Source organism: Scyliorhinus torazame, chromosome 21, assembly GCF_047496885.1.
Source record: "Scyliorhinus torazame isolate Kashiwa2021f chromosome 21, sScyTor2.1, whole genome shotgun sequence".
Taxonomy (NCBI): domain Eukaryota; kingdom Metazoa; phylum Chordata; class Chondrichthyes; order Carcharhiniformes; family Scyliorhinidae; genus Scyliorhinus; species Scyliorhinus torazame.
The window spans coordinates 93,839,646-93,864,814 of NC_092727.1; positions in this window are offsets into that span (position 1 = coordinate 93,839,646).

Below are 25,169 nucleotides of genomic sequence, written 5' to 3' on the forward strand. Positions count from 1 at the left end.
TCTGGCCCCCATAGAGGGCCAGCATGGCACTGGAGCGGTCACTGGAGCGGTTCACGCCGCTCCAGCCTCCCTTCCCGGCGCCAAATGGGCACCGTGCCAACCCGCACATGTGAGCCCCGATCGCGGGCCAGACCCCATCATAGGGCCCCCCCACCCCCCCCCCCCCCACCCCCCCGGTGAAGGAGCGCTTTTCCTCGCCGCACTGGCCGCCCCCCGACGCTACGCGCAGAGTTCCCGCCACCGGCGGGACTCTGCCGTTTCCGCGTGGCCACTCGGCCCATCAAGGCCGGAGAATCGGTGGCCTGGCCCCGGACAACGGCCCGGGAACATGGCGCGCCAAACGCGCCGGCGCAAATGGTGCCGATTGTCTGCTCCTCAGAGAATCGCCTGCCGGCGTCGGACCGGCGCCGTGGGAAAAAATGGCGCGAACAGCGATTCTCCCATACAGCATGGCATGGGAGAACCGCGCCCATCGTTCTCCCTGTCACTCTGAATCAACCATTGACTTTGCTTTCTGACCTCAACTTGTTTGCTCAGTTGGATTGCCTTTATTAATGTCAAATCATCTCTCGACTGCAAGTGGTCAGGCAATGCTCTATCCAAGACTCTGACAAAAATACTTTCCTGTATTAGTTCATCATTTAAGTTGCCATATTCATAGTTCTTTGCAGGTCTACAGATCATTGATAAATGTATCAATACTTTTCACTTGCCGTTGGGTGTGCTTGTTAAATTTAGCCCGCTTGACAAATTATTTCACAGATTGAAGTCGGCATCAAGTGCTTTTATTACTTTGTCATACTTAGCTTTTTCTTTGTTGATTCTTTGCCTAACTAGGATTTCATCAGCACAGTCACCCATTGCGCATAACCGCATACTGACCTTTTCACTGCTCAACTTTGCTGCAAAGCCCCATACAGGGCGACATCTAATAAAACTTCACTGCACGTTCAGCCACGCTTCTGCATGGTTAAGACCTGTGTTATGGGCCAGGGTTTAGAGAATCCCAAAGTGTATCATGGAGTTCACCTGTCCCACAACTTTTAATAGATTGTGGTATGGGGAGCACACGGATCACTCTACAGGTATGGTACAGCAGAAAATGGACCAGTGGTTTTTAAATCAAAACAATGTTTATTCTATGAACTCAAGTTAACCTTTTTAAAACAAACAGTGAATATCTTAGCAACCATGAATTCAAATACACCCCCCAAAGAATACAACATTAAGTAATTGTTTGAGCTGTCCTTTTAACATCCAAAAGACTTAACAAACCTTCAAACAGGAGCACATTAGGCTTACATTTAACACTGAGATCTTTTACAATTCTGAGTTCGCCAAATGACCCATAGATAGTTTTTGGATGGCAGAGATCAACAGCAGTGCAGCTCACTTTTAACTTCAGATTCAGCTCACTGAAAAACACAGACACACCCAAGCATTCTCAAACTGAAACCAAAAAAGCAGAAGTAGAGCTCAGCTCCACCCACACTCTTACATCACTCCAGTAACATGAGCAGCTCCATTTCTTAAAGGTACATTACTGAAACACCCATTTCTTAAAGGGGACTCTCACATGACACCTGCTCAAAGCTTTTCGGTAAAGGCGGAGACCTTGCCATACTTGTTCTTTTACTTGCTGCCACCACATTCTTGGTCTCGTTGTATCAATATAGAATACTCAAAGAATCTGCTGAGGTAGGGAAAACAACAACTTAATTGAGAAAGTTCTTCCTGTGGCTTCATTTTGCCCTGAGGTCTACAAGAGAGAGCAAGATCGTAAGACGTTGCATCACTTCCTATGATGATATATACTGCATTTAATTTGCATATCACAGTTAGCATTAACCCTGATATTTCAGTGTCCAGCCATCTTAAACATGAGGAGGCTATCCCCAATAAAATTCCAAATGCATTACATACATGTGAAATATATGTATCGTACCGCCAAATATTGAAGTTGGCAAGAGAGCCAGACATCAATGATTTGATTCACAATATTGACTTAAGCCCAATTGAAAGCCCGTTTATTCACCTCAGTTTACATACCATGTGGTCCATACAACAATTGAGGTGTGCACAGATGTCTCGCCCGTACCACGTAAAATTCTGGTCAGGTCAGGATGGGCGGGGAGAGTGGTGGGAAAGCCCTCTGAAGAATTTTACATGGAGGACTATAAAATTCTGCCCGTGGAATCTTTTCAGAATTTAAGCAGAACTATTTTCTTGGAAGCCACCGACGAATTAAAGAAAAAGGGAAAACAGCTCTGTGTCACTCTCGGCATGAACAAGTCAGCAGCTGTAACCATGGCATCTGTCTTGCCCGATTGCCCTTAAGCATTCTGGAATGTCAACATAACAGGGGGGAAAAAACTACAAAGACAACTTACAAAAACAACCGAATCTTCAAAACAAACTTACACAAACACCACCTGAACAAAATCAATCCAAAACAGACCTTTCTATCAAAGGTATGATACAATAATCAGTGCACAAACCTAGTCAGCCAAAAAGCAATTGATAATATCACAAGCAGTGCAGTAATGATTGCATAGGATAGATGTCCTAAATGTTAATACAAACCTCATTGTATAACAATTTGACTTTGATCAATTGGATGCCGCAGAAATCCATCATCGGGCTTAAGATTCTGCAAAGGTACAGTATCAGCTTTGAATTTTTCGGATGGTGGGGTTTCCCTTCCTACCATCCGAATATTTAGCAGGGAACATATCCTCGCGGACTCTGAGTGCCTTGCAGACATTTCACATTCGAATAAGCATCGATTGGCTGCAGGCGGGACTTTCATCCCGCACTCAGGGGAAAGTCTCAATTCAAGAGAGCTGCCAGCAGAGCTGCAGAGGACTGAAGAGGAACTACAAGAAGGTGCCTGAGTCTAATAATTGGCCACTTAAGAACCTCATTTGGGGCCAGGGCAGATCCAAGGCATTGCCTGCCCGAGTGTAAAATCTCTGTGAGGCTGGGCCGAGCGGGAACAGAGGGAATCCCGTTCCTTCCATTTCACTTGCCCCCAACCACTACTGCCAGCAGGGGAATGTGAAATTCAGGCCTCAGCCTCTGATAGGAGAATAAGTGGGAGACATGCTTGATGAATGTGGTACCGGAATGCTGAAAAGGTTCTCGGAGTCATACTGAGTCAAGGGCATTCAGCCTCTGATTTCCGGGAGGTAAGCGTTCTCCAAAGCAGCCTTCAGGACGTGCGACAACACAGAATCGCCGAGCAGAAACTTATAGCCAAGTTCCGCACACATGAGTGTGGCCTCAACCAGGATCTGGCATTCATGTCACATTACATTCATCCCCCACCATCTGGCCTTCAAAATCCTACCAACTGTCCTGGCTTGAGACAATTCACACCTCTTTAACCTGGGGTTACCCCTATCTCTGGATCTGTAAAGACTTAATGACCTGCAAATGCTCGCATTCTAAGCATTGTCTTGCGTCTTTGAATTTGTCTATATATATGTTTCTGGAACATACCTCTTCATTCACCTGAGGAAGGAGCAGTGCTCCGAAAGCTAGTGTTAGAAACAAACCTGTTGGACTTTAACCTGGTGTTGTAAGACTTCTTACTGTGCTCAACCCAGTCCAACGCCGGCATCTCCACATCATGGTTATCATACTGGGCTCTGTGATTGGAGTACATCAATCAAGAAAGCACACAGTAAACTGAACTATATTGGCAAATAAGTAGAGCATAAATGTGAGGTAGTCACACTGGTATTGTATCTGATCCGATGCACTTTTGCCAATCGTCTTAAATCTCTGTCCTCTGACCACCGATCTTTTTGCCACTGGACACAATTTCTCTTTATTTATTTTGTCAGAAGCATTTATGATTTTTGACATCTCTGTCAAATGTCCTCTTCACCTTCTCTGCTTGAATGGAAACAATCCCCAACTTCTCCAGTCTCCCCACATACCTGAAGTCCTCAGTTCTGGGAGTTAGGTGTTTTTAAGAAACTATGTGGAATAGAAAATGTTAAAGCTGAGCATCATTTCAAATCAAAAAATGTCAGCATAATTGTAGTCCAAAATACAAGTCCAGGACTAATGTCAAAAACAATTTCTTCAAACGCAGAATCAAACTAATGTCAAAAACAATTTCTTCAAACGCAGAATCAAAGGGTAATTCATACCTGGAATGTTTTTCTGGGTAGGACAGTGAAGACAAAGACTTTGAAGTCATTGAAGAGGATGCTAGGTTGACTGGCCCCCTTCATCTGTTAATTTCTTTGATGCAGAGTGTATGCTCTCTGCTCTTAAATCCAAAGAGCAATGACACACGTTACCAGAGCTATGACTTTGAGACTCTCAAGTGCTTGCAGAGATATGGCTAGAATTTAACTAGTTAAATTCTCTGGTTACCATTACTGAAAAGTCCTGCTTCAGACACCACAAAGTAGGCATTCTTGATTATATTAACGACAAGTCTTAATTAGCAACACATAACTACATACATATATTCAGGTATGGAGTTGATTCCAACTAGGTCTTTACATATCTCAGTCCATCACTAGACTGAACCTTGCTCTGGGTCATAAGACTTCTTACATTTCTGTATAGGCGGCACTGTACTCAGCCCCACATTAAACCTGTACGTTCGAGACCCTACTACTACAGTCACTGATAAGTCTCTTGATGCCTTTCAAATCAGTGCCATGCTACCAGTTGGGATAAGGGTTTGCATGGTTATCAGAAACTGAGTGAGAAGGATCCCACCTCCCTTTGGAAGGTTTGCTCTTCTAGATAGTACTAATGACAAAGGTTGTCTTATTGACAGTACTGTGGCTACTGAAAGTCCACTTACATTGACATCCACCAGGACTCACAGCTACTGATGTTCTTTTGTTCTGTTTAATTACTGCACTTGGAGGATGATCCCCTCCCATACCCCATTGGTTAGCCATTGTCCAAGATATTGAGTGAAGCACACCAGGTTCCAAGGTGAGCTCACCAAAAACATTACACTTCTTTTACAAATACCTTGACCGGAGTTGAGACTCTGAGAGTGTCCCTTCAACATATTAGTTAAGACATTGAATAAAATGCAAGTCTGATAATAATACTAATAATCTTCATTGTCACAAGTAGGCTTACATTAACACTGCAATGCGGTTACTGTGAAAATCCCTTTGTCGCCACATTCCGGTGCCTGTTCGGGTACACAGAGAGAGAATTCAGAATGTCCAAATTACCTAACAACACATCTTTCTGGACTTGTGGGAGGAAACCGGAGCACCCGGAGGAAACCCACGTAGTCACAGGGAGAATGTGCAGACTCCACACAGACAGTGACCCAAGCCGGGAATCGAACCTGGGACCCTGGGACCCTGGAACTGTGAAGCAACAGTGCTACCAACTGTGCTACCCATGCTGCCCACAACAACAATAACTTGAATTTATATACCACCTTGAACAGTGTAAACTTTCATAAGGCGCTTCACGGAAGCCGTAAGAAACAAAATCTATCACCTAACCACATAAGAAGATTTAAGGTGCATGATAGGGGCGGCACGGTGGCGCAGTGGTTAGCACTGCTGCCTCACGGCACCGAGGACCCGGGTTCGATCCTGGCCCCTTGTCACTGCCCGTGTGGAGTTTGCACATTCTCCCCATGACTGTGTGGGTCTCACCCCCACAACCCAAGATGTGCAGAGTAAGTGGATTGGCCATGCTAAATTGCCCCTTAATTTGAAAAATTAAAAAGAAAGAGGTATGATCATTTGCATGGACAAAAAGGTAAATTTGACCAGCGTTGTGACTGAGGAGAGAGATAGAAAGGTTCATGAATGACATTGCGGATTTTAGGACCGAGGCAGCTGAATACATATCTACCAGTGGTGAAGGGCTTAAAATCTTTGATGCACAAGAGACCAGTATTGGAGATGGGCAGGATTTTGGTGTGATGTTGAGCTGGAGGAGGTTCCAGAGATAGGAATGAACCAGAATCGTGGGGGGATTTGAAATTGCGGATGCTAACTTTAAAATCAAAGGCAATACCAGATTGAGAGCCAGTGTGTTTGGATTATGTCACCAAGAGGTGGAGTGCATATGAGGAAGAGACCAAGGATAAAGAAGACAAGAGTTGTGGCTATGACTGATGGATAAGAGTGTAACCAAGTGAGGGCAGTCTGACTGAACATGTTAACGGAGGGGAGATGTTGGAGGAGGATAATGTGGTTGACTATGTCATAGGTTGCAGCTAGGTCAAGGATTCTGAGGAAAGAAAATAAACCACAGTTAAAATCACAGTCACGGAGGACATTATTCCTGATTTTGATTAGGGCAGTTTGGGTACTATAATAGAGGGAAACATGATTGAAGAGATTCAAACAAGGCATTCCACAAACGGTACCAATTTGGGAGGTGGAGAAACATTCAAGGGCTCTGGAGGGGAAAGCGAGGATAGTAATGAGGCAGAAGGTTGAAAGAACTGAATGTTCAAGACTGGCATTTCTGAGATGGGCATGGTGACAGCTATTTTCAAAGCGAGAGGGTCACTTGTGGAACATACACAGATAGCATGGGGCCAGGAAAGCATCTTGAGTTTCAGTAGGTTACTGTGAATGAGGGTGAAGGGTGTCGGAAATAGATCTTAAAGACAAGATTATCTTGCATAGGGGCATGAGGAGAGATAAAACAAAGGGAAAAAAATTGTCATCAGAGTTCGAACAGGGGGAGCCTATGGGCAGATTTGCCTTGGTAGGTGAGAGAAGGGAGGAATGTTGCAGAGAAAGCTGGAAGAATGGTTTCGGTTTTAGAGACGGAAAATAGTTGTTGGAGATGAGGGCAGGGAGCAAGGGAATGGGTTTTAAGGATATGGTTGTGGAGCAAGGGAGTGGGGGGTTCAGCACTCCAGGCAGGTTCAGAGTTCAGGAGCATCTGCAGTCGGCCTGTGAAGGGGCACCCCCAAATCCCCCAAATTTCCCCCAATTCCACCAGTCCACCCACACCATCTCATCCTCACCCACAGTGGTGGCGTGGCTGCAAGATCTATTTTTAACTGTGTGCAATGGATCTTCTGTTTAATTGTGTAATGCAGATTGGCATGTATTATGCACCAGGATTTGTTTTATGCCTCAAAAGCATGTTTAATGTGATTAACAGAATCTTTCCTGAAGGCCACATTAGCAGCACTCTTGATGCTATCATTTTGACTATATTTAAATACACATATCCTGACTCGTAATCATTTACTAGCATGTATTTTTGCATTGTTAGCCAAAAAAAGTGCACTTAAAAGTGTAACATTTGTGTGAGTTAATGTAAAATCTTGGAAATGTATTCTTAAGCCAGGAAACACTGATGGGCCTAAAACAAACACCACAGGGTCTTGCTTTCATCAGGATAGCTTGTAAAACCACAAGCATAGTTATATGAAAAGGGGAATGTTACTGTAGGAACAGAGGATAAAGTTACAAGACTGCTAAAATAAAACAATTGGTTGAGAATTTTGTGAAAATTAAGCCATAGATGGAGCTAAAGTTCAACATTGGCTGATATTCAATACATTATGCTTGTTGTCCAATGCCATCTAATGCCCCAAGATTGTTGTCATAAGCAACTGTGTGTTCTGTGTTCACAAATACCTAGTGCCAGTGTAGGCCGAAGTTTGACTGCTGCTATCATCACTTGCATTGTCAGCCATGGGCCTTCTCCAGACTTTAGGGAGGCTTGCAGCTAGAATGAGAATGTTAGTAATTAGTAGAATGATAGCGTTAGTAGTTACTCCATTCATGTAAGACCTTGTGCTGGATTCTCCGTTTCAGTGGCTAAGTGCCAGTGCCAGCAGAGCATGTGTGATCTTTTACGACCAAAAGATCTGCGTGAAACCCTCACCAATTCCGGGACCGTTGAGGGGCTAGCACCAACGGTGGGTGAAACACCTGTCGAAAACGGCCGGGGAATGGCCGGGTCCTGGGCCGCGTATGCACACGGCTGATGACGTGCAGCGGTCGCGCCGTACAACATAGCGCCGGCCGTGCGCGGACCCAACCCACCATTCGCGACCCCACAGCCCACCCATTGGTCACCCTCCATCAGTCCACCCAGCCCTCGCGGAAGCATCCCCAGCCAGTGGCACGGATCCCGGCCAAGTGTGGCGGCGCAGGACACAGTCCGCAGCCGCCACGCTGGGTTCCTGCACGGCTGAGACCACACGTGTCCCGCACTGTTGAGAACTCGGCCCATCAGGGGTGGAGCATCGTGGGAGGGCCGGCCGATGATGCCCCAACACCGATGCAACGGCATGCGGTGTGTGACGCGATGACGCCATTTTGGAGTGGGCGGAACATGGCTGACCGGCATCAAACCAGCGCTGGCATCGGAGCCCTATCTCTGCCCGATCGCCGAACACGATTTTGGCATTGGGCAATGGAGAATCCCGCCCCTTCTATTTCAGCAACAGCTTATCTGGAACAGATTCTACATTAATTGCATCATAACGCTGTGGAACTGATTTTGTTCAATTTTTACCCATTATGCACATGTTCACCTGCTACAAATGATGACATTTGTTCAGTCAAATGCACAATATTCTACCAGATGGAGAAAAACATGGGGCAGAATTTTACCCTTCCCCACTGATGGGTTTGTAGATGGGGTTGAGTGCAAGATTACTCAGATGAGCTTCCTGCTGACTTCCTGCCCACCCCAACCTCTCTGCAATTTTACACCGGGCTTTCAGTCAATTGACGTTCATTGGAGCATGAATCACTGTGGGGCAGGCTGTGCTGGTGGTGATGCCCTCCGAGAAATCTGCAGTCCTCTAATTCTGACATTTTTGTGTATCCCTGATGTTAATTGTTGCCATTTGACAGCAATACCTTAAGTGGCCAAAGCCCTAAACTCTGGAATTCCCCTTCAAAACTTCTCCACCTCTCTATATCTCTATGCTCTTTATTTTTACATAGATCAAAACAGCAGTCAATTTTGCACAGCAGGATCACACAATGAGATGAATTATCTATTAAGTAGGATGACCTTTTGGATCAGTGGCAACACTCTCGCCTCAGAGGAGATGTTACAGGGTTCAAACCCTGCTCGTGACAGTCTTGTTGAATAGAGAGACCTGTGGGCATGTTTTGAAATCTCATGTCAAGCAGGATATTCGCATCCAGCCCTGCCCCCGCATATTCAAATGGGTTTTTGGAGCTCATAAATCTCTTCCACTGCAGAGGACCCTGTTGACTGACATGAAAATGGATACAACCACGGAAGGAGAGTTCAGATCATAACTTGTCACACTATCAGGAACAGGTAGTTAATCAGCCTACAAATCCTTCAACTGTACTCTTCTCCAGGGGAATACACAAAAATATCAACAATTGGTTAATTTTTAAAATATTGTTGTTTGAGGAAGGGATGTTGGCCGAGACATTGGGCAATGTCGCTGCTTGTCTTCCATCAGATCCATGCGATGTTTAAAAGAGGTAAGAAAAAGGGGTGGCAACAGGGGTCTAGCGGGGGGGAGGGGAGGGGGGGAAAGGGGGGGGGGGAGGGAAAGGGTTGCTGCTGCACTGGCTGAAAGGGAATGGGACACAGAAGAGGTGGTCGGGACGGGGGTCCCCCCTCTGGGGGACTTAAGGGTGAGGGAGGCGTGGACACGGGACTGGCCCAGAAAAGGAGATGGCTAGTCGGCGGGGCGTGGGGGGGGTGAGAGCCCCTCCAATCCGGCTGATAACGTGGAATGTGAGGGGCCTGAATGGGCCGGTGAAGAGGGCTTGAGTGTTCACGCACTTAAAGGGACTGAAGGCGGACGTGGCCATGCTCCAAGAGACACACCTGAAGGTGGCGGACCAGGTCAGGCTAAGAAAGGGATGGGTAGGACAGGTTTTCCACTCGGGACTGGACGTGAAGAATAGAGGGGTGGCAATATTGGTGGGAAAGCGGGTGTCATTTGAGGCCAAGACTATTGTAGCGGACAATGGAGGGCGATATGTAATGGTGAGCAGTAGGCTGCAAGGGACGTGGGTGGTGTTGGTAAACGTATACGCCCCGAACTGTTCTACAGGCGGTGGCAACCATTCCTAGACTATCTCGCGGAGCGTTAGAGGAAGATTGGTCAGCAGCAGCAGCAACCTTGGGGGGGGGGGGGGGGGGGGAGGGGGGGGGGGGAAGGAACGTCCTGGGAGGGGGGAGGGGGGGACTGCCTGGGAGGGTGGATGAGCAAGAGATAACATGAAGGGTTGGGGAAACTGGCACGTACGGGTGGGGGCCAGTGTACAAAGCTGTGTAAATATATAATTTTGCCATGTATATATCTTGCTCTGCGCGATTTCTCGTTTTTTTTTGTTACGAGGGGGGGAGGGGGGTGCTGGTGGTATTGTTTGTAAGGGAGAAAAATTGTGTTAAAAAACTTTAATAAATATCTATTTTTTTTAAAGGAAAAGGGGTGGCAGTTAACTAGCAGATAAATTAGAAATGTAAGTATTTTAAAGAGACTGCAAACTTCCAATTTGATCTGCTTTTTGGGCTTTGCATTGGGCAACCAAGTCTCCCAGGTTTTCAAAATCCCAACAGCTGAAATGAGGTCAGGCAGCTTCGGGGAGAATTTAAGTGTCTTTTGCAGCTCATCTGGCAGGTCAAAAGAAGCAAGAATACTTTCCCCCAGATTCCCGCATATACAAATGCCCCCAGGGTCAGGGATTGAACCAGGCCTCAGAATCGGAGCTGCCGTAACTCTCCTCATGACCTGACCTCCCACACTGGGAGACAGAATTTCTCTGTCTCCCACCTGGATGATTGGACCCTCTCGCTTTGGGTTGTGGATCAAACCTAACTGCCCCCACAGTGTGCTCTGAAGTCAGGCTGACCGCTGGGTGGGAAAAAGTGTAAAGACCAAAAGACACACTCTGTGGGGGGAAACCCAGATTTCTGAGTTTCCTGTTTGGAAATCCAGCCCAGCCACTGGAACCTGATCCTGTTTACAGCAGCCGAGTTTCATCATCAGGTCTAAGTCAGTTCAAAATGGTTGAGAGATTACATCAATCCCACCTGTAAGGTGCAGCACAAAGAGCATTCAATTCCCTGGTGAGCTTATTTGCATAATTATTAACAACACCAGATGCACATTCAGACAGGTCCAGGGAGACACGAATGGCAAACTAGGAAAGTTGCATGCATAGTCAAATTTAAAGGGTTGGAGTCAATCAAAGGGCAGTGTCCCCGCATTTTGGGGCAAGAAGGTGGGGGGACATCTACAATGCTTTCGAAAAGCCTTTAAAGGCAACTCAATCCAGCAGCAGGTGAAGGGGGCTGGGAATTGAGAAACATCAGGCAAAAGTAACAGCAAAGTGAATTATTGGGGCAGGTATGCACCTGTGATTACTAACTGAATAACTTGCCTCATTACCTCCTGTTGATGACTGCTGAATTTTAGTTTTTTCTCCATCAAATGCTTGCAAGGAGGGTTGCAGCACCAGCACTGCAGATCAGTATTGCAAAATAAATGCAAGGAAGTGGAGCCATATTTTAGGTACTGTCCCTGCAAGTGTCAGCGCTGTGCTCTGTAGCAGCTGCGCAAGTCCTTGCACTGGTTGGCAGATCACTGCATTTGCCTCACATCTGATGTAGGCCTTGAAAAGGAAAATTCCCTAATTTTTTTTGCCATTTAAGTGTGTCATAGCCTCGAGACCTCATTGCTGACAGCCTGCAGCCAGAGAAAGCTCGCTCTTCAATATGCATTGCATTGTTTCATGCAGTACCATGTAAGACAATGCATTCTGTGAATAGAGTGATGTTGAAGAAGCAATAAAATTGTGAGTCAAGCATTCACATCGTATAGTGATGTCATTGAGGGTGTGCTAGTGCAGCTTCCTGAAAGGAGCCTCTGTGCTGCTTCTGAAGAGTGAGTTAATGCAATCACATCCCAATTTCCCCCAGCCAGTTGACTGTGCAGTTGAGGAAGAGCATACAGCACCGCTTGATAAGTGTGAAAGGAAAATCAAAGAAAGGATCATAAATATCCAAATGAAATACTTATCTGTTGAATTCATGGCCATTTAAATGACATCCCATCTGAATGTCTGATTGTCCCAACACTATACCAGGTTCCTGGATTTACTTTAGATTTCATCCAGCATACCCAATGGCTGGAAATGGGCATGGGAATCTTGTACTTCTCCCTTCTAATATTGAAATAGAGCTGCCACTTGCTTTTCAGTGGCCGCACTCGGTCCACCCAGAAATAAATGTGGGGCAAAATGAGGCGGAATTCATTTTCACCTAAATTTGCAATCCAATTGGGCACCAATGATACAGAACAGATGACCATACTCATTCCTATAATGTCCATCAATTCTTAACCAGGTATCTGTCTATCTTCTTATCACCATGCAAAGTATGTGGTTATGAGTTATGCAAATCAGCACTGTATCGGAATTTCACGTCTTTCTTGTTCTTTCACAGAATGTCGGCGTCACTGGCTGGACAACCATTTGTTGCCCACCCTTGAACTGAGTGGTTTGTTAGGTCATTTCAGAGGCCAGTTAAGAGTCAACCACACTGCTGTGGGTCTGGAGTCACATGTAGGCCAGACCACCTAAGGACAGCAAATTTCTTTCCCGAAAGGACATTAGTGACCCAGTTGGATTTTTACAACAATTGACGATAGTTTCACGGTCACTAGTAATGAGACAAGTTTTCAATTACAGGTTTATTAATTGAATTTTAATTCCACTGGCTGCTGTGGTGGATTCAAACACATGTCTCCAGGTTACTAGCCTGGAGTTCTGGATTACTATTCCAGTGGCAGTTCTTGTTTGTGCAAGTCAGTGAGAGCTGTAGGGGTGTGGCTCAGAGTCCGTAGACTAAAGAAGGTTAAAAAAAAATGAGCAACCGTCCAGTTACAATCATTTACCAGACCTCTGATAAAAAATGTACACATTTGGTTATTGGGTGAGGTTTACATGGGGCTTGACTATGATGTGCCCAACACTTAAGTCATCACTGTGCCACCAGTAGCAGTGTGGGTTCAGTTGTGAAGAATTGTGAAAGGCAATGGGAACTGCGCCCCAATATAAGGCCTTCATGAGAGAAGTGAATTCTGAGGGAACAAATTGCATGGGAATGCATTTTAGGCCAAGCTACTAATGGGGGTAGTGCCTAAGTGATTTTTTTTCCCCCATCGATGATAGGCCTTTTCTATTCAAGTGGAGAATAAGTAGTTAGACATTTATTTTTAGAACAACTATGCTTCTAAAATAGAAAAAAAACACCTCCTGTAAACTGATGTTAGATATTTAAAGCTTATAGAACACATTTGTGACTGAAGTGTGGCAAACAAGTTGGTGCAACTCTTTCCATGATTTAACTTTTTCTTTCATCTTACATATCAGAGGATGTGCAAAGAAGATAATTGTGGAACCATGTTGTAGAAGCACAGCTTTCACACAGCAGTGATGTAACTACAATATGTTTAAAGGCAAACCCACAAAAGAAACTAAATTAGGAGACCACATTTTTAAGGCAAAGTATCTAGAGACTGTAACCGCCACACAGAGCTGCTATATGTGGGTCTCTGTCTGTATTGTGGTCATCTAGTAGGCTGTCTGATAGCTGGTGTATTTAAGAAGGTGTTGAAATAAAGTGTTAAAAATTAACTGAAAAGGGTAAAAGGATATTGTAAATAGGAATTCCTACAGATTTATAAACATATTGATATGTTTTACTTATATTTTCAAAGAATACATTTAAAATATGGTGAACTTCAACAAGGTCACTTGAGGACAAGAAAGAACTGCATGCGTGAACGTTGCACCTTTCATTTAACTACGTGTTACATTCTCAAATATAAGCTTCTAACTCATGGTCTGCTATATGCAATATTACCTATTCAGAATAACATTTTTCCAATAAAATGTATACAGTATGTACCATGGGATTAACAATGGAATAATAGTTCCGTTTGGAGGAATGCACACTTCATTTTATTGGTTTGGCTTGTAGCCATGTAAAATGGCTGCGTTCCGATTAATCTGGCCAAAACCCAGTTTAAAATGGCTAACCCGAAAGACTGCTGGGAAAAGCAGCCAAAAAGACACAAGCAGGCAGCTGCAGACAGGTTTGCATATTCAGCTCTGGGAACGTAGCCCAGATCGATACTCAGGGCTATCAACTGCCCATCAACCCAGGTATCCGCAGTTTCTTTCAGGACTGTTTACACCTAATCAACTCAGACATCCACAGTTAAATTGGCTATCCCCGGGAACAATTGCAACATATTAGCAATTGAATACCGGGCCAGACCTGTCGGCACCTGCAGTGGCCGAAACAAAGACAGGTGAGCGACCACCCCCCAATCGAGGAATCGCCTCACCATTGGACACATTGACCCCAGAGACTGGGGACAGAATCCAATCACTTGGGACTCAGGGTCAAGGGCCGCCCCGGGAGGCGGGAAGCCCCTGGGCCCTATAAAAGTGAAGGTCCAAGTTCAGATCGCTCTCTCTCTCATCTTCGCCTGCTCGAGACCTTCGCAAGACCAGCCACCGTGTATCGTAAGTTTGAATCCAACAATCGCTATCCGGTAGAGACACCTAGCCACCGACCTGTAGCAGCCTTTTGAATCCCGCCGGCCAGATTTGATTGGACAAGCCATTCGTTTCCCTGACCTGGTGGGCTCTTCCTAAGTTAAGTATTGGCCAGTAGTGATAGGTTTGTTATATAGAAAGTAGTATTAGGGTATTAATATTGCTTGTTGTATATAATAAATGACCGTTGTTTTAATCCTTACTAAGCGGTGTGCTGTGTTATTAATCATAACCTGAACTTGAACCACGTGGCGGTATCATAAAGATACCTGGCGACTCATGAGCAAAGGTGACCTAAACAGAGCAAATAGACTAAAGCTAGAAAGAGCAACAGGATTAGACAGGAAAGAAACTGAAACAAAAACAGAAATAAAGAAGGGAAACCTCGCACGAATAAAGTGCCTTATGGGCCCATAATTTGCGATCAAAGTGATAGTGAGGCTAATGGCGATTGCTGTTATTTATGTGCTACAGCAACTTTAGTCGAGGACAGATGCTTGCTTAAATGCAGAAATTCAACATTTGTCTGCAATGGGCTGCTCCGCTGTTAACTTCTTAACTTGTTATTTGGTTCACCACAGAAATGCAGCGGGAAGTTGCTGTAGTTGCGCAGTAGATACAATTTAAATGTGCTCCAAAAAGATAAGAATATTAGCTATTTCAGTTCAGAGAATCCATAGAAACCCTACAGTGCAGAAGGAGGCCATTTGGCCCATCGAGTCTGCACTGACCCTCCTAAAGAGCACTCTGCCTATGCCTACTCCCCTGCTCTATCCTCATAACCCTGCATATTGATCATGGCTAATCCATCTAACCTGCACATCTTTGGATACAAAGGGGCAATTTAGAACATAGAACATAGAACAGTACAGCACAGTACAGACCCTTTGGCCCACAATGTTGTGCCAACCATTTATCCGAATCTAAGATCAACCTAACCTACACCCCATGTGCCTGTCCAAGATGAATGTCCCTAATGACTCTGACTCCACCACCTCCGCAGGCAATGCATCCCACGCACCCACCACACTCTGTGTAAAGAACCTACCTCTGACATCTCCCCTATACCTTCCTCCAATCACCTTAAAATTATGTCCCTTTGTGACAACCCTTTCCGTCCTGGGGAAAAGTCTCTGACTACCCACTTTTTCCATGCCTCTCATCACCTTGTACACCTCTGTCAAGTCATCTCTCTTCCTTCTTCGCTCCAGTGAAAAAAGCCCTAGCTCACTCAACCTTTCTTCATAAGGCATGCCCTCCAGTCGAGGCAGCATCCTGGTAAATTTCCTCTGTACCCTCTCCAAAGCATCCACATCCTTCCTATAATGAGGCGACCAGAACTGGACACAATATTCCAAGTGTGGTCTAACCAGAATTTTATAAAGCTGCAGCAAAACCTCGCGGCTCTTAAACTCAATCCCCCTGTTAATGAAAGCCAACACACCATACGCCTTCTTAACAACCCTATCAACCTGGGTGGCAACCTTGAGGGATCTATGACCCCGAGATCCCTCTGTTCCTCCACACTTCCAAGAATCCTGCCTTTAACCCTGTATTCAGCATTCAAATTCGACCTTCCAAAATTAATCATTTCACAGTTTTCTAGGTTGAACTCGATCTGTCACGTCTCAGCCCAGCTCTGCATACTGTCAATGTCCTGTTGTAACCTGCAACAGCCCTCAGCACTATCTGCAACTCCATCAACCTTCGTGTCATCGCAAACTTACGAACCCACCCTTCCACTTCCTCATCCAAGTCATTTGTAAAAACCACAAAGAGCAGAGGTCCCAGAACAGATCCCTGCGGGACACCACTGGTCTCCGACCTCCAGGCGGAATACTTTCTATACATTCCATAATTTAGCATGACCAATCAGCCGAACCGGCAACTTTGGATGGTGGGTGCAAAGCTCCCGGAGAAAACCCACATAGACACGGAGAATGTGCAAACTTCACACAGACAGTCACCCAAGGCTGGAATCAAACCTGGGTCCCTGGTACTGTGAAAATATATGTTAATTTGAAATTTTATATTTTATAAAGTAACGCAACAAAGTTACAAAATAATACAGGCTAAAAGCAAGGGAAAAAGCAGAAACGGCTTAACCTACATGAGCACATTAAGGGACAGAAGAACAACATCATAACTGGCTTTGTGGGCAGCACGGTGGCGCAGTGGATAGCACTGTAGTCTCACGCCGCCGAGGACCCAGGTTCAATCCCGGCACTGGGTCACTGTCCCTGTGGAGTTTGCACATTCTCCGCGTGTTCGCGTGGGTTTCGCCCCCACAACACAAAGATCTGCAAGGCAGGTGGATGGAACACGCTAAATTGCCCCTTAATTGGAAAAATGAATTGGGTACTCTAAATTTAGAGGAAAAAATAAATAACTAAATAACTGGCTTTATATCATCATTAGAACTAGATACATCGCTCCACCAGAATCCGAGGGAGAAACAGGTTAAGATCATGAAAATATGTCAAAATGGTGCACACCCTCCCAAGCCACACAGCCCCACAATCATCAGGGGAGATCAGAATAAACTTCCCACGCTATTATCGGGTGTGCATCAACATACCTCCCCCTCAGCTCCAGCAGCGCCAACAGCACCAATGACCCAACACAACCCTCTCTTTCCAATTCCAGACCACTCAGTGGAGATAAAGGGGTTTTGTGTAGCAAACCTCACAGTCCAGGGAAGGGAGTTCAAAAATTTCCGTCTCTATGTCCTTCCCCACCTCTGTGCGGCTACACTCCTGGGTTTAGACTTCCAGTGTAACCTTCAAAGTCTGACCTTCCAATTCAGCGGCCCTTACTGTCTGCGGCCTCACAACCCTTAAGGTCGACCCGCCTTCCCTGTTTGCGAACCTCACCCTGGATTGCCACCAGGAGTAGACGCTACAGTGTCCAGGACCGGATCTTTATTAGGTCAGAGGTCCAAAGGCTACTGAGGGAAGGGGTTATTGAAGCCAGTAACTGCCCCTGGAGAGCTCAAGTAGTGGTGGTAAAGACCCTGGGAGAAGCATAGGATGGTCATCGACTACAGTCAGACCATCAACAGGTTTACGCAGCTGGACGCGTACCCCCTCCCCCGCATATCCGACCTGGTAAACAGCATCGCGCATTATAAGGTCTTCTCCACGGTGGATCTCAAGTCCGCCTACCACCTGCTCCCCATCCGAACTAGTGACCGCAAATACACTGCCTTCGAGGCAGACGGGCGGCTCTATCACTTCTTAAGGGTTCCCTTTGGTGTCACTAACGGGGTCTCGGACTTCCAGCACGAGATGGACCGAATGGTTGGCCGGTACGGTTTACGGGCAACATTCCCGTATCGCGTGAATGTCGCCATCTGCGGCCACGACCAGCAGGACCACGACACCAACCTCCGAAAATTTCTCCAGACCGCTAAAATTCTTAACCTAACATACAATAAGGATAAATGCGTGTTTAGCACCGACCGTCTAGCCATTCTCGGCTACGTAGTGCGAAATGGAGTGATAGGCCCCGACCCTGAATGCATGCGCCCCCTTATGGAGTTCCCCCTCCCTCACTGCCCTAAGGCCCTAAAACGCTGCCTAGGGTTTTTTAGCTACTACGCCCAGTGGGTCACCAACTATGCAGACAAGGCCCGTCCCCTGATCCAATCCACAGTTTTTCCCCTGTCGATAGAGGCCCGCCAGGCCTTCAGCCGCATCATAGCAGACATTGCAAAGGCCACGATGCACGCCATCGACGAGTCCCTCTCCTTCCAGGTCGAGAGTGATGCGTCTGACGTAGCTCTGGAGGCAACACTCAACCAAGCGGGCAGACCCGTGGCCTTCTTCTCCCATATCCTCCATGCTTCCGAAATCCGCCACTCCTCGGTCGAAAAAGAGGCACAAGCCATAGTAGAAGCTGTGCGATATTGGAGGCATTATCTGGCCGGCAGGAGATTCACTCTCCTCACGGACCAACAGTCGGTGGCTTTAATGTTCGATAATGCACAGCAGGGCAAGATAAAAAACGACAAGATCTTGCGGTGGAGGATCGAACTCTCCACCTAGATCTTGTATCGTCCCGGGAAGCAAAATTAACCTCCTGACGCCCTGCTCGCGGCACATGTGCCACTGCACAAGTGGACCGCCTCTGAGCCCTCCACGAGGACCTCTGCCACCCGGGGGTCATTTGCTTTTTCCATTTCGTCAAGACCCGCAACCTGCCCTACTCCATCGAGGAGGTCAGGACTGCCACCAGGGACTGCCAAATCTGCGCGGAGTGCAAACCGCACTACTCCCGGCCAGAGAGAGCGCACCTGATAAAGGCTTCCCATCCCTTTGAACGCCTCAGCATGGACTTCAAAGGCCCCCTCCCCTCCACCGACCGCAACACGTACTTCCTGAACGTGATTGACGAGTACTCCCGGTTCCCATTCAACATCCCCTGCCCCGACATGACCGCAACCACCGTCATCATGGCCCTCCATAGCATCTTTGCACTGTTTGGGTTCCCTGCTTACATACACAGCGATAGGGGGTCCTCCTTTATGAGCGACGAACTGCGCTAATTGCTGCTCAGCAAGGGCATCGCCTCGAGCAGGACGACCAGTTACAACCCCCGGGGTAACGGACAGGTAGAGAGGGAGAACGGAATTGTCTGGAAGACCGTCCGACTGGCCCTATGGTCCAGGAACCTCCCAGTCTCCCGCTGGCAAGAAGTCCTCCCGGATGCCCTCCACTCCATCCGGTCACTACTTTGTACAACCACCAATCAGACACCTCACGAATGTCTCCTTGTCTTCCCTAGGAAGTCCTCATCTGGGACCTCGCTCCCGACCTGGCTGGTAGCACCTGGACCCATCCTGCTCCGAAAACACGTGCGGGCGCACAAGTCAGATCCGTTGGTCGAGAGGGACCATCTGCTCCGTGCTAACCCCCAGTACGCCTACATGGCGTACCCTGACGACCGACAAGATACAATCTCCCTATGGGACCTGGCGCCCGCCGGAACCCCACGCACATTCCAGCCACCAGTCCCACCCTCCCCTCCACCGCAACACCTCACAGGAGGATCAGTCCTTCTGCCGCCCCTGTCTAGGCCCCCCCACCCAGCGAGCAGGCGCTCCCTCCCCAGGTCAGCCATTTTCTCCACCAGCGCCGTCTAGGATTGACGAAGCTGCCATGGAGATCGAGGCCACGCTCCCGGAGTCACAGATGCCCGAGCCTCCACCGGAGTCAACACCGAGGCTCCGACGATCACAGAGGACGACCAGGGCCCCAATCGACTGATTGCTTCATTTTAACTGTAATCTGTAAATAGAAAACACCAAATGTACATAGCTACCAGACTTGTAAATAGTTACTAAACACTGTACGGAGGTATTACGGTACCTCCATAACTAATTATACCATGTTGTTATGTTTTGTAGTTTCTGGCCACCACCCTCGCTGGACTTTTTTTTAACAGGGGGTGAATGTGGTATTATAGGTATTATGGTACATGAGTCACTAAAGTACCATTGGCAGAACCTGTATGCTTGCTATTGGCTAGAGTGTATAATAGCTCCGCCCTGATAGGCGAGGTATAAGAACCCGTGCTGTCCCAGCAGCCCTCATTCTGTACCTGAGCTGCTGGGGAAACATCTAGCTTATTAAAGCCTTCAGTTGGACTACAACCTCGCTTTAGTGGTCATTGACCGTGCATCATGTAGCACAGTGGTTAGCACTGTGGCCACACAGCCCCATGGTCCCAGGTTCGATTCCCGGCTCGGTCACTGTGCGGAGTCTACACGTTCTACCCCCTGTCTGCGTATGTTTCCTCCCACTTGTTCTCAGAGAGGGCTTCATCAAAATTTCCTACTTTGGTGCAGCACAGTGGCGCAGTGAGTAGCACTGCAGCCTCACGGCGCCGAGGTTCCAGGTTTGATCCCGGCTCCGGGTCACTGTCCATGTGGAGTTTGCACATTCTCCCTGTTTTTGCGTGGGCTTTGCCCCCACAACCCAAAGGTGTGCAGGGTAGGTGGATTGGCCTTGCTAAAATTGCCCCTTATTTAAAAAAAAAGAATTGGGTACTCTAAATTAAAAAGAAAGGAATTAATCTCTCATCTCTCACCAGGAACATGGCTCAGGGGGACATTCCACCTGATCCCGGTCTCCCGAAACCATCAGGATAAACAATACCCCATACAGCAGGATTTTGATGACACAGAGGCGACACCTAAACAGGTGCAAGAACCCTCGCGTGCGCCTGCACCACTTTTCTAAAGGTATCCTGCAAACCCCCAAGGAAAAACAAGTATGAAATATGCGTCAGGATGAAACAACAGATTATAAAACAATCATAGCTTGAGCTCGCGAGAACGCAACGGCTCCCACAGTCACAACACAAGCCCCCCCCCCCCCCCCCCCCACCCCAAAACATCCATTTTTAATAAACAATATGTTAATTATTTCCAGCCAATCTCGCTTGCACTGTAAAATAACAATTACAAATGTACAGTCCCATTCTTTCAGGTTTAAATTGTTGTTGGATATTCTAAAGCTGTAAAATTTACATTCTTTTCCCTTTTTCTTTTCTCCCTAGAATCTAATCTTTCCTTCCCTCTATTTCTCTTTCTGTAACTGGTTGAGCATAGAATCCATCCACTCTAATTTACTCTTCAGTTCTCCATCCTTGCATTCTTAATTTCACAATCCTTGAAACTGATTGGTTGCCCTGTTCACTCAGGTTTTAGATGTCTGCTTTCCCTCACGGCAATGCTACTTTCAGCAGCTTGCTCTCCAAAAAAAATTACAATGTAAACACTCAAGAGCACATCACATGAACAGCACTCCCGCTGCAAATTATGGCCCATTATACATTACATCACAGAAATGCCCCAAAGGATTGCGAATGTTATAGTTATGTAAATTATACAGCTATTATGCACACAGCAACTAGCAAGATGAAAAATCAGTTCATTTGCCTTGTGTAGGTATTGAGTGAGGTAAGAACTCCACACTCTTGCTTGAAAAATAACGTGGGGTTTTTAAATTGGCATTTTCTCAGTATGTGTGTCTCTGATTTATATGAAATCTTATACCAGACTGCCTTGTCAAAATGAAATGAAAGAAAAACATGTAATTGATCTCTTTGATTACTCATGGACTGATCTGATCAATAGATGATGTAGATGGGAAACAGATCACACGTCTTTATCTTAAACATAGCTAAGTTTTAGGTGCCTTTAGCTGTTGGTTGACTTGTAGGGACTTGTCTTTTAGGCTCAAACGTTATACTGTAAGTAGCTGAGAATTTTTTAACTACAGAATTGAAAGATCTTTCCTTCTGAATGGAGCAAGTTAGCTAGATGGCTCAGAATCATAGAATCATAGAATTTACAGTGCAGAAGGGGGCCATTCGGCCCGTTGAGTCTGCATCGGCACTTGGAAAGAGCAACCTATTTAGCTCATATGTCCAATCTATCCCTGTAACCCAGTAACCCCACCTAAACATTTTGGACACTAACGGCAATTTAGCATGACAAATCCACCTAACCTGCACATTTTTGGACTGTGGGAGGAAACCGGAGCACCGTGAGGAAACCCACGCAGACAAGGGGAGAACATGCAGACTCCGCACAGACAGTGATTCAGCCGGGAATCGAACCTGGGACCCTGGAGTTGTGAAGTAACAGTGCTAACCACTGTTCTACCGTGCTGCGGTATGACACCAACAGCACGGGTTTAATTCCCGTTCCAGTTAAGGTAGACTTGGAACCCATCTTCTCGCCCTGCCGCTGAGAGCGGAAAGCCACAGCAAACCACCACTGACAGTATCTGCTCAGAAAACGGCTCAGGGTGAAGCATCAGCAGCCAATGAACCAAGGACCTGCCTTTGGGCCAAGAACGCTTTAATTAATGAATTAATTCTGCTGAGTGGTTTTATTTCTTGTTTACAGAAGTGCTTATTTTGAGGGTGTGGTAGTCACCACTGTTGTATTATATTGTATATACTGCACTGCATATGAGGGTATTACGGTAAGGCTCCTGTACTACAGCTACGGGAGTAGATCCCTGCCTGCTGGCTCCGCCCAGTAGGCGGAGTATAAATGGGTGTGCTCTCCAAACTGCAGCCATTTCGGCAGCAAATGTAGGAGGCCACACATCTCTGTGTAATAAAGCCTCGATTACTCTCTACTCTCGTCTCGTCGTAATTTAAAAAAATATATATTTTTATTCTCCTTTTTCACATTTTCTCCCGCATTTACACCCATCAACAATAAACAATAATCAGCAACAGATATGTCAATCCCCATAACAATAACAACGATCCCATGCTCCCACCAACCCCCAAACATCAGCCCGCATGTTTACATAAACAAATGACAAAAAGGAATCAGGGATTACCCATAGTCACCCTTAATATACACAGCCACCCTCCCCCCCAACCCTCCCCCCTCCCCAACTAATGTTCAATGTTATCCAGTTCTTGAAAGTGCATAATAAATAGTGCCTATGACTTTGTAGAACCCCTCCGAGCTTCCCCTCAGCTCGAACTTAACCTTCTCAAGGGTCAAGTATTCCAACAGGTCCCCCCGCCACGCCAGGGCACTGGCTGGAGAGGCTGCTCTCCATCCCAGCAGGATCCGCCTTCGGGCGATCAACAAGGCGAAGGCTATGATATCTGCCTCCCCATCCGTTTCCAACCCTGGCTGGTCCGACACCCCGAATATGGCCTCCCGGGGACCCGGGTCCAGTTTCACACGCACCACATTGGAAACTACCCTTAACACCTCCTTCCAGTACTCCCCTAGCTTTGGACAGGACCAAACCATATGAACGTGATTAGCGGGTCCCCCCCCGCAACGCTCACACACATCCTCTACTCCTTCAAAAAATCGTCTCATCCTCGCCCTCGTGAGGTGCGCTCTATATACCACCTTCAGCTGTATCAGCCCCAACCTCGCACATGAGGTGGAGGCATTCACTCTCCGGAGCACCTCACACCAGATCCCCTCCTCTATAACCTCTCCCAGCTCTTCCTCCCACTTTGCTTTGATCCCTTCCAGTGGTGCCTTATCCTCTTCCAAAATAGCTCCGTACCCCGCTGACACTGCCCCCTTCTCCAGTCCCCTTGTCGTCAGCACCTCCTCCAGCAATGTGGAGGCTGGTTCCTCTGGGAAGCTCTGTATCTCCTTCCTGGCAAAATCCCAAACCTGCATGTACCTAAACACTTCTTCCTGCTCCAGCCCATACTTCACTTCCAGCTCCCTCAATCCTGCAACCCGACCCCGAAGAAACAAATCTTTTAGCCTCTTAATCCCCTTCTCTTCCCATTTCCAAAAACTTCCATCCCACCTCCTTGGCTCAAATCTGTGGTTCCCCCGAATCGGCATTTCCCTTGACCCTACCCCCAACCCGAAGTGTTGGCAAAACTGCCTCCAGATTTTCAATGAATCTATTATTACCGGACTCCCTCAGTATTTCCCCGGAGCTATCGGGAGCGGCGCTGTTGCTAGTGCTTTCAGTCCCGACTCCCTGCACAAACTCTCCTCCTTTCTGACCCACTGAGAATCAACCCCTCTGACCCAGCTCCGCACTTTCTCCACATTCGCCGCCCAGTAGTAGTACAACAGGTTCGGGAGACCCTAACCCCCTGCCTGCCTTTCCCTCTGTAGCAGCTCCTTTCTCACTCTGGCCACCTTCCCTCCCCATATGAACGAGGTAATCCTTCCCTCAACCTCCCTGAAAAAAGACAATGGCAGGAAAATTGGTAGGCATTGAAAAATAAACAGAAATCGCGGCAACACATTCATTTTAACCACCTGTACCCGACCCGCCAGCGACAGAGGAAGGCCATCCTAACTTGCCAGATCGGCTTTCACTCTCCCCACCAAACCAGTGATGTTGTACCTGCGAAGCCTCCCCCACTCCCGGGCAACCTGCACCGTCACATACCTAAAGTGAGTCCCTGCACTTCGGAACGGCAGCCCCCCCCCCCCCCCCCCCCCCCCCCCCTGCCCCCACCCCCGGCTGAGACACCACAAAGTACTCACTCTTGTCCAGGTTCAGCTTGTACCCGAGAAAGACCCAAATACCCGCAGTAGCTCCAATATTCCTCCTATCGTCGCACTCGGTTCCGACACATAAAGCAGCAAGTGGTCGGCATAGAAGGACACATATATGCTCAATCCCCCCCCCCGCACTATTCCTTTCCATGCTCCCGAACTTCTCAATGCGATGGCCAATGGCTCAATCGCAAGTGCAAACAGCAGGGGGGACATAGGACATCCCTGTCTTGTCCCACAGTGGTGAGAAAAGTATCTCGAACTGATATTGTTTGTACGGACACTCGCCTTCGGTTCCTTATATAATAGCTTTACCCAGTTCACAAATCTTGGTCCAATCCCAAACCACACCAGCACTGCCATCAGGTACCCCCATTCTACCCGATCAAACGCGTTCTCGGCGTCCAATGCCACAACCACCTCTGTTTCCTTCCCTACCGCCGGTGCCATAACGACGTTCAAAACCCACCTAATGTTCGAAAACAGCTGCCTCCCTTTCACGAACCCCGTCTGATCCTCCCCTATCACCTTCGGGAGGAACTCCTCCTGCCTACCCGCCAGTACATTCGCCAACACTTTTGCGTCCA